General features: G+C 51.2%; 1 long non-coding RNA gene across 1 annotated transcript; it reads left to right on the top strand.

Moving 5' to 3' along the window:
* The first annotated feature begins 6,386 nt into the window (after positions 1–6,386).
* On the top strand, positions 6,387–7,765 carry LOC125521204. Its single transcript, XR_007289090.1, has 2 exons — positions 6,387–7,057; positions 7,162–7,765. It is a non-coding gene; the product is annotated as an uncharacterized LOC125521204 (long non-coding RNA).
* The last annotated feature ends 431 nt before the right edge of the window (positions 7,766–8,196 follow it).

The raw sequence follows: 8,196 nt of genomic DNA, 5'->3' as shown, positions 1-8,196 counted from the left end.
ACTCCAGTACTAGTTACATGGGGGCAGAAGCCGACGACTGGCTAACTCCCAGATTTTGTAAACAGCAGCATAGAAGGTAATATTTTAAATTTAAAAAGCGTTGCATAGCGCAGATGAACTTGTTTCACATTACAAGATCACACAAGCATGTTCATTCAAAAATTACATCCCTGGCACATTCATCCGCCACAAGGCAGGAACCCTTCAGGACACTCTCATAATACATCTCGGGGCAGCGATGCTCCTTGCCCTCCGGCGGCCCCTCCTTCACCAGCTTCACGGCGTCCAGCTTCGCCTAGTGCACCTTCGCCCGGGCAAAAGCCCTGCGCGCACCCTCGAAGCAGACAGACCGCTTTATGACTTCGAGCTGTGGGCAGGCATCGACGAGCCGCCTCACTAGACCAAAGTAGCTGCCGGACAGGGGATCGCTTGTTCGGCCGCCTTGTGAAGCTCGACCAACTGCTTCAGCTGGTCGCTCAAGGGAACGGGGTGTTCGGTCCTAGTATAATGAGACCAGAACAACTTCTCCGTCGAGCTCCCCTCCTTAGCTCGGTAAAACTCCGCGGAATCCAGTACACTGTGGGGAAGATCTGCAAACGCTCCTGGAGAGATCCGAACTCGGGTAAGAAAAAGGAAAGTTTCCTTCACATGCTTGCCTTGCATAATGAATGCCTTACCCGCTCCTATCTTCTTCACCGCATCAATCTCCTGGAGGGCCTTGTGGGCTTCAACCTTGGCGCTCCGGGCGCTTTCGGGCGCCTTCTCAAGCTCGGACTCTCGCGCCTTAGAGTCAAGCTCCAAGGACTCGTGTTTCTTGGTGAGAGCCTTGAGCTCTTTCTGCACCTCGCCCACTCGGGCTTCTTGTTTTTCCCGCTCAATGCGCTCCTTGGCCGCTTTGTCTTCGGCCTCGGACAGCTCCTTCTTCAGGGTCGCCACTTCGGCCGTGGCCCCTGGAAAATTCATGATGATCCTATTACTTTACAACCGAACTTCTTTTATTTTATATAGACAAGGTATTTCTTACCTTTGCTCTCCTCGAGCTGCCTCTTGGTAAGGCCAAGCTTGTTCTTGGACCGCTCCAGGTCTTGCTTCAACGCAGAGACCTCAGCAGTACGTGCGGCAGCGGCCAGCAGTGAAGCCTGCACATACACATAGATATATTCTGATTAGACTCCTGAGTCATCATTTGATCCTCTATTCGGCCTTTCTACTCGAACGCCGAACAGAGCATCATGGGCTACTATCTATGCGGTAATATTTTCTTATATTTTGAGGGCTTACCTCAAAACCTGTTAGGAGGCTGGCGCAAGCTTCAGTCAGTCCGTTTTTGGCGGACTGAACTTTCTCGATCACCGCACTCATGATAGTACGGTGCTCTTCATCGATGGAAGCGCCGCGAAGCGCTTCCAGCAAGTTGTCCGGTGCCTCTGGATAGACAGAGGACACCGGCACGGGCGGCTTGCCCCCTTAACGGGGGGTCGCCCACCGGAGTCCGGAATCACCGAAGATTCCGGTGCAGTGTTCGGCTGGGGGCCGAACCTGGAGCCCATGGGAGTCCGGCTCCCTTTGCCCCCAGGGTCCGGAAGGTCGCCTCGAGGTGCCCCTAGGACTGCCTCCCCTTGGCCTGGTGCCTGTTGAGACAACACCTCAACGTTGTCCGTAGGGCAAGGGGTGGAGGCGGTCGGAGAGAACCGCTGTTCATATCCGACGAGTCCAACGAACCGCTCGACGAAGATACGTCGAGATGAGCTCGGGATGGACTGCGTAATCATGTTCGGCATGAGGAGAAGCAGTGCAGTAAAACATACTATGAATTACTATGGTGTCCGGATACTTACGACTTCGCCAGGGGCTTGACCCCGGGTAGACACTCGTCGCCGCTATAGGCGGCCGTCATGGAGCAGTATGAAGGGAGGGTCCTGCCCTTCTTGGACCCTTCGGCCTCCCCGGTTGGGTCGGCCTTCCTTTTCTTGTCTCCCCCGGCTGGGGGGGATAACTTTCCTCTTCCTCTTCCTCGTTTTTGTGGGAGGAGGGCGCGTCAGAGTTATCGGACGATGAGTCCGATAACACCTTGCGCCGGAGACCCTTTCGGGTCCCCGCGGCCTTCTTCTTGGCCTTCTTCACCGGCACCTCGTAAGGTGCCAGAACCAGCATCTCCGTCAGGAGAGCATCTGCAGGATCTTCCGGCAGGGGCGGGGCAATCAATCTGCTCCGCTGTCTTCACCCAGTCCTGTTAAAGGCATGGAAGGCCTAGATCCTGCACAAGATTAAACTGGGGCAAATGGATACGCTGTGAAATATAAAAACTTACCGGATTGGCGCAGCGCTTTGTGCTGAGTCGGTGGTCCTCAGTGAGGGAAGGAGGTACCTCGGCGCCCTTGAACAACACCCTCCAAACGTCCTCGTGCATTGTGCCATAAAGCTCTCGCAGCGTCTGGTGCTTGGCCGGGTCGAACTCCCACAAGTTGAATACCCGTTGTTGACATGGGAGAATCCGGCGGAAGAGCATGACCTCGACCACGTTGACAAGCTTGATTTTCTTGCTCATCATGTTCTTGATGCAGGTCTGCAGTCCGGTCAGCTGTACCGAGGAACCCCAGGACGGGCCCTTCTCTTTCCAGGAGGTAAGCCGTGTGGGGATTCCGAATCGGAATTCGGGGGCCGCCACCCAGTTGGTGTCGCGTGGCTCGGTGATGTAGAACCACCCCGATTGCCACCCCTTTATGGTCTCCACATAGGAGCCTTTGAGCCAGGTGACATTAGGCATCTTGCCCACCATGGTGCCTCCGCACTCCGCTTGCTGGCCGAACACCACCTTCGGTTTGATATTGAAGGTCCTCAGCCACAGGCCGAAATGGGGCTTGATGAGGAGGAAGGCCTCGCACACGACGATAAACGCTGAGATGTTGAGGATGAAATTGGGGGCCAGATCATGAAAATCCAGCCCGTAGTAGAACATGAGCCCGCAGACAAACGGGTGGAGAGGAAATCCCAGTCTGCGGACAAAGTGGGTAAGAAAAACTACCCTCTCACGGGGTTCGGGCGTTGGGATGATCTGCCCTGCATCTGGCAGCCGCTGCGCGATATCTGCGGCCAGATATCCGGCTTCCCGTAACTTTATGATGTTCTCCTACATGACGGAGGAGACCATCCACTTGCCTCCTGCTTCGGACATGCTTGGAGTGGTTTGAGAAGAAGAACGCGAGCTTGGGCGCTAGATCTCGAGAGTGCATGAGAATGGATAAGCGAGGAGGTAGAAGGTGTGGGTAAAAGGGGGTAAATCCTTGTCCCTTTATAAGCGCGAAAGAGGCGATGCTTCTCCCCACTTGCCTGGTAAAACCGCTTATTCCCCAGGCGCCTTAATTGATGGCGCGGTTAGGTTACCCACGTCCGTATTGATGAGAATCCCGTAATAAGGGGGACACGATCTCTTCTTTGACAAGACGTGTCAAGAAAACCGCCCCATGTTATGTGCGGTGCTGGTTGAGAAAAACGGTTTGAATAATGACCGAGCCATGACATGACATCGTGCTGTCAGAATGCGTCAGCAGATTAGATTTGTGGGAATATTATTCTCTCTGCGGTAGTATGTGGAACTTGTTTTGCAGAAGCGGACACTATTCTGGTGTTCAAAATCTTCTATTGAGTATTCAGAGGAGGAACCCGCCTTGCAATGCCGAAGACAATACTGCGCGTCAGACTCTTCGTCATTGAAGCCTGGTTCAAGGGCTACTGAGGGAGTCCTAGATTAGGGGGTCTCCAGACAGCCGGACTATATCCTTTGGCCAGACTGTTGGACTATGAAGATACAAGATTGAAGACTTCGTCCCGTGTCCGGATGGGACTCTCCTTGGCATGGAAGGCAAGCTAGGCAATATGGATATGTAGATCTACTCCCTTGTAACCGACTTTGTGTAATCCTAGCCCCCTCCAATGTCTATATAAATCGGAGGGTTTAGTCCATTGGACAACAGATACAATCATACCATAGGCTAGCTTCTAGGGTTTAGCCTCTACGATCTCGTGGTAGATCAACTCTTGTAATACTCACGTCATCAAGAACAATCAAGCAGGACGTAGGGTATTACCTCCATCAAGAGGGCCCGAACCTGGGTAAACATTGTGTCCCCTGCCTCCTGTTACCATCCGCCTTAGACGCACAGTTCGGGACCCCAGCCCGAGATCCGCCGGTTTTGACACCGACATCGGCCTCTTGTTTTCTCTTGATGAGTTGCTCAAGTGCGTCATCACAAAGATCTTCGTCACTTGACAGATCAATGGTGTCTTCTTCGTTCCTGAGAACGGCAGTTGGAGTCAGTTCATGCCCGGAAATCTTCTTGGGCTTCTTGGTTTTCTTTGTCTTCTCGGCCTTCATGGAGACACGAGATAAATCTTCGGGTTGCACACTGGCTTCAGGAGGTGCAGTGGCCAATGGCTTCACACGCAAAGCTTTTGGTGAGGCAGGGGGCTTTGAAGCCTTTGATTTCTTCTTCTTCTGTGGCTTTGGTGGTGCTGGCGCATCTTTCGAGTCTGCATCAGTAGCAGAGTGCTCCATTGTAGCCCCCTGTACAACGATGTGAGTGAGAAGGCCATCGAGGTTGTAGAAGGGGCCGATGACATTTGTATTGGCATCACGGGTGCCACCAGCACTTGGAGCAGATGGACCAGGGTTGAAGTCGAGTTCCAGGTCCTTCTTGTTCTTGATAGAAAACTCCTTGGTAAATTGATAATTGCGCTTGAAGAGATTGTCATCGAGACACCATAACAGTGATGATGGGTCGGCATTCTCTGGCTGTGGTCCTCGGAACATGCAAGGGTAGAAACCTTGAGCAATGGCTTCAGACTTGGACTTGGGCTACAGATTTCTGTATAGAATATCTCCCGAGAGGCCCTTGATGGCGTTCTTTTCAGCATATTCAGCAGTCACAAATCTGTACATGAACCATTGCTCTATCCAATATCTTCGAATCCATTGGATTCGGGTCTTGCGCTCGCATAGATCTCCTCAGGATCAGACTTGTATGGCTTAAACAGATCTGGAGGCAAATCCTTGGTTGTATCTCCACGACGCTTCCTGCCGCCCTTTCTAGCTGATTTCTATGTTGCCATTGTATTCAGATTAAAAGGCTTCAAGATCGTGAATGGCTTCCTCTTGCTGCTCAGACAGGAACTGGCTTCAGGTGAGTGAATATGAAGATGTAAGAACTCTGCAAATGAATGCAGACTATGAGAACCAAGGGATTCTCCCATGGACATGTACCTGTGACAACATTAGAGATGCGAGGGAAGGGGAAGAGGTCATATGCATTCTCAGAAGATTCCGAAGATAAATTAGTTTTGAAGACATTGACCTCATAGAGCGAAGACATTCACTTATTTGAAGAGAGTCGGTTCCAGAGTTGTACGAATCCATGAATAAGTACAAGTGAGGAATCTAACTAGTTATGAGGCATAAGTGAATATACTTGGCATGATATGAGATGCAGATAAGGATGGATCCATATTTGGAATTGAAGAAACCACTTTTGGTTGAAGTGGATGGATCTGACGGATCTAAAAGATAGTAAAAAGTAAGATTTAATTACCGCTTGATGAACTGCTAGACGAGGTGAAGAGAGAGGTCGAGCAGTTCAATCTCCTGTGCCCTAACTTGGCGGTGGAAGACACCTACGGCGGCGGCGGAGAGGACGAGGTCCGCGGCCGGCATGAGGACGACGTCGAAGAGGTCGCGGTAGCTAAGCGCTTCGTCTCCGGCGTCGACGCGAGCTAGCAGAGGTGCTAGGGATTTTGTGAGGCGGAGAGGTGGAAGAATAGATAATGACCGCGATGAGTTGTGTATTTATAGGGATAGGGACAGCACAACGTAATTACGCAGGTGCCCCTGGCGGTTCACATCTGAAGGACATGTGGATTGCATGCAACTCATTGGGAGTTGGTCTATGTTCCCACACACGCCTGGATTGTCGGGTGGTCGTTCCGGCTTCTCCGGTATTTAGGCAAAAAAGGATATGGCAATTAAAAAAGATTAAATGTTTGTCTCTATGTCTTCTACTGACAAAGACTCAGAGAAGACAATCGACATGTTTCAATAGAATGCATATGATTTAGACAGATAGAGTTTGAGATAGAAGCACAAAGGGGGTAAGGGTCTGATCACATTCACTTAGATCAACAAAAGATTCAAGCATGAAGACATAGCTATAAGTGAATGTTGTAGAAGATAGAACACGAATATATATATATATAGGACAACACTATTCTAATCCTGGGATTAGAATAACTATTTGGATCATGTCAGGCCCTATATAGGCCCAACAGGTATTCGCCTAAACTCCCGAGAAACCCATCCGACCAGTCCAAAGAAAAAAAAACACATCCCACCCCACTCACCTCCCCCGACCCCTTCCCTAACCACCCCGATCCCACCTGCCCTCTCCTCCACACTGCATCGCGCCGCCGCCGCCTCCACCCACTCGCTACCCTCCCGCAACTAAACAGCGGGGAGGCTACCCAACCCACCCACGTCGGCGCCGGCGCCGGTCCCGGCCCTAGTGACGCGAGCTGCCGCCAACCAACATCCCGTGCCACCGTCGCCCCTCCCCTGCTTCTACCACCGTGCCACCCCTCCCTCGGATCCATCTGCCGCCGTCACCGGATTCGGCCGCCCTGATGGCCTGCCTTCCCCATCGGCCGTCGCCCTGCCTTCCCCACCGCCCCGCCGCCTAATCCCACCGCCCGGGTCACCCCACCAGCCCCTCCGCGCGCCGTCGCGGACGACAGAAGCACCCACAGCCGAGGGTCGCGGACGACAGAAGCACCCACAAGCCCCGCCTCGGCCGTCGTGCGCCGGTCTCCCTCCATCTTCCTCTGCCCGTCATTCTTCTCCCCTGAATCTGACGGCAGCTGCCCCTTCTCTCCAACACATTGCCTGCCATGATCCAGAAAAGTGGGCATGGCCTCCCCTCCCGACGACCTCTTCCGACACTAGAAATGGTGGCGAGCAAGAACACCCCCTCTCCTGCTAAGTGCTCTCTCTCCCATAACACAAGAAGTTCAGGTAAATCTGCTGCAAAGGTTCAGGTACTTCAAAGATTATAGAAAAAAAAATGTTTAACTGTATATGCTGACTTGATGATCTTCCTGTATGTGCATATGCATGAGTTCTCACCTACTCATTCTGCTCTCGGTGGAGCTGATGCATTCTTCTCCCCAGCCGTGACGCTGAAATAGAACCATTGGCGTGGCTCGCGTCCATTCTTTATTTGCGCGCATGTGCTTCTATGGTAGCACCACGAGAAACAACTCGCGCTGTTTTGCAGCAGTGGATGACGCAGATTGAGGTGGACTGAAGTTCAAGTGCCATCCCTGGAGCATCACTTGGTGTGGTGCCTCTCACCGACCTTCCTCAGCGCCTCTCATCGGCCTTCCTGGCGCCTCTCATCGACCTTCTCCATCCCCATCGACACAGTACAAAATTTTTTGGAAGTTCAACAAGTTTTGGTGAGGCAGCTTGCACCAGTCCCGCCTCTCCTCCATCATGTGCTCCAGCAGAACCAGGTTCAGCGCACAAAAAAAGCAGCAACAGTGGTCTTCTCAGGAGCCCCGCCTAACAGGAACCTCTCTCTGCGCCACTGATGGACATCATATTGTAAAATGATGCAAAGAACACATCATATTGTAAATTGATGTAAAGAACAAGTTCTGATTATGTGCTCTGTACATGCTTGTTGAAATGCCAAATGAGAACCGGTACTGTTTTTCTTCAGGTTGTTTTGCTGATGTTTGAGAGTTAATATTGTAGATGTTCAATGGATATGAGACTTCTTTTGACCTTGCCCTGTTAAAAAAAGAGCAACCAAAAACTTTCCTACATGTAGATGCATCCGCCCTCACATCTTCGACCCCCTTCCTGTATGTTATGTACTTAAAATGTGCTTAATGAAAATAAGTTTATGAGAAGTTCATATATTATTACGTGGACAGGTCATGTAGAAGAACTACCCAGTAATTGAAAATTTTAAAGACAACAAATTTCTGTAGTGATTGGTACGTGTCCAGTCCAATGTGTTGATCTTCTTCACTCCGTATTCACATTCGAGAAAGTGTGTTCTGTTGTTTCGGCAACTCTTCCTTATGTAAATGCCTCTACACTAAGCACTTCTAACCTATCATGGAGAAGTTCTGTATTAATTAATT

The sequence above is a fragment of the Triticum urartu genome, chromosome 7 (assembly GCF_003073215.2).
Source record: "Triticum urartu cultivar G1812 chromosome 7, Tu2.1, whole genome shotgun sequence".
NCBI lineage: Eukaryota > Viridiplantae > Streptophyta > Magnoliopsida > Poales > Poaceae > Triticum > Triticum urartu.
This window is presented reverse-complemented; position numbering and strand designations above follow the sequence as displayed.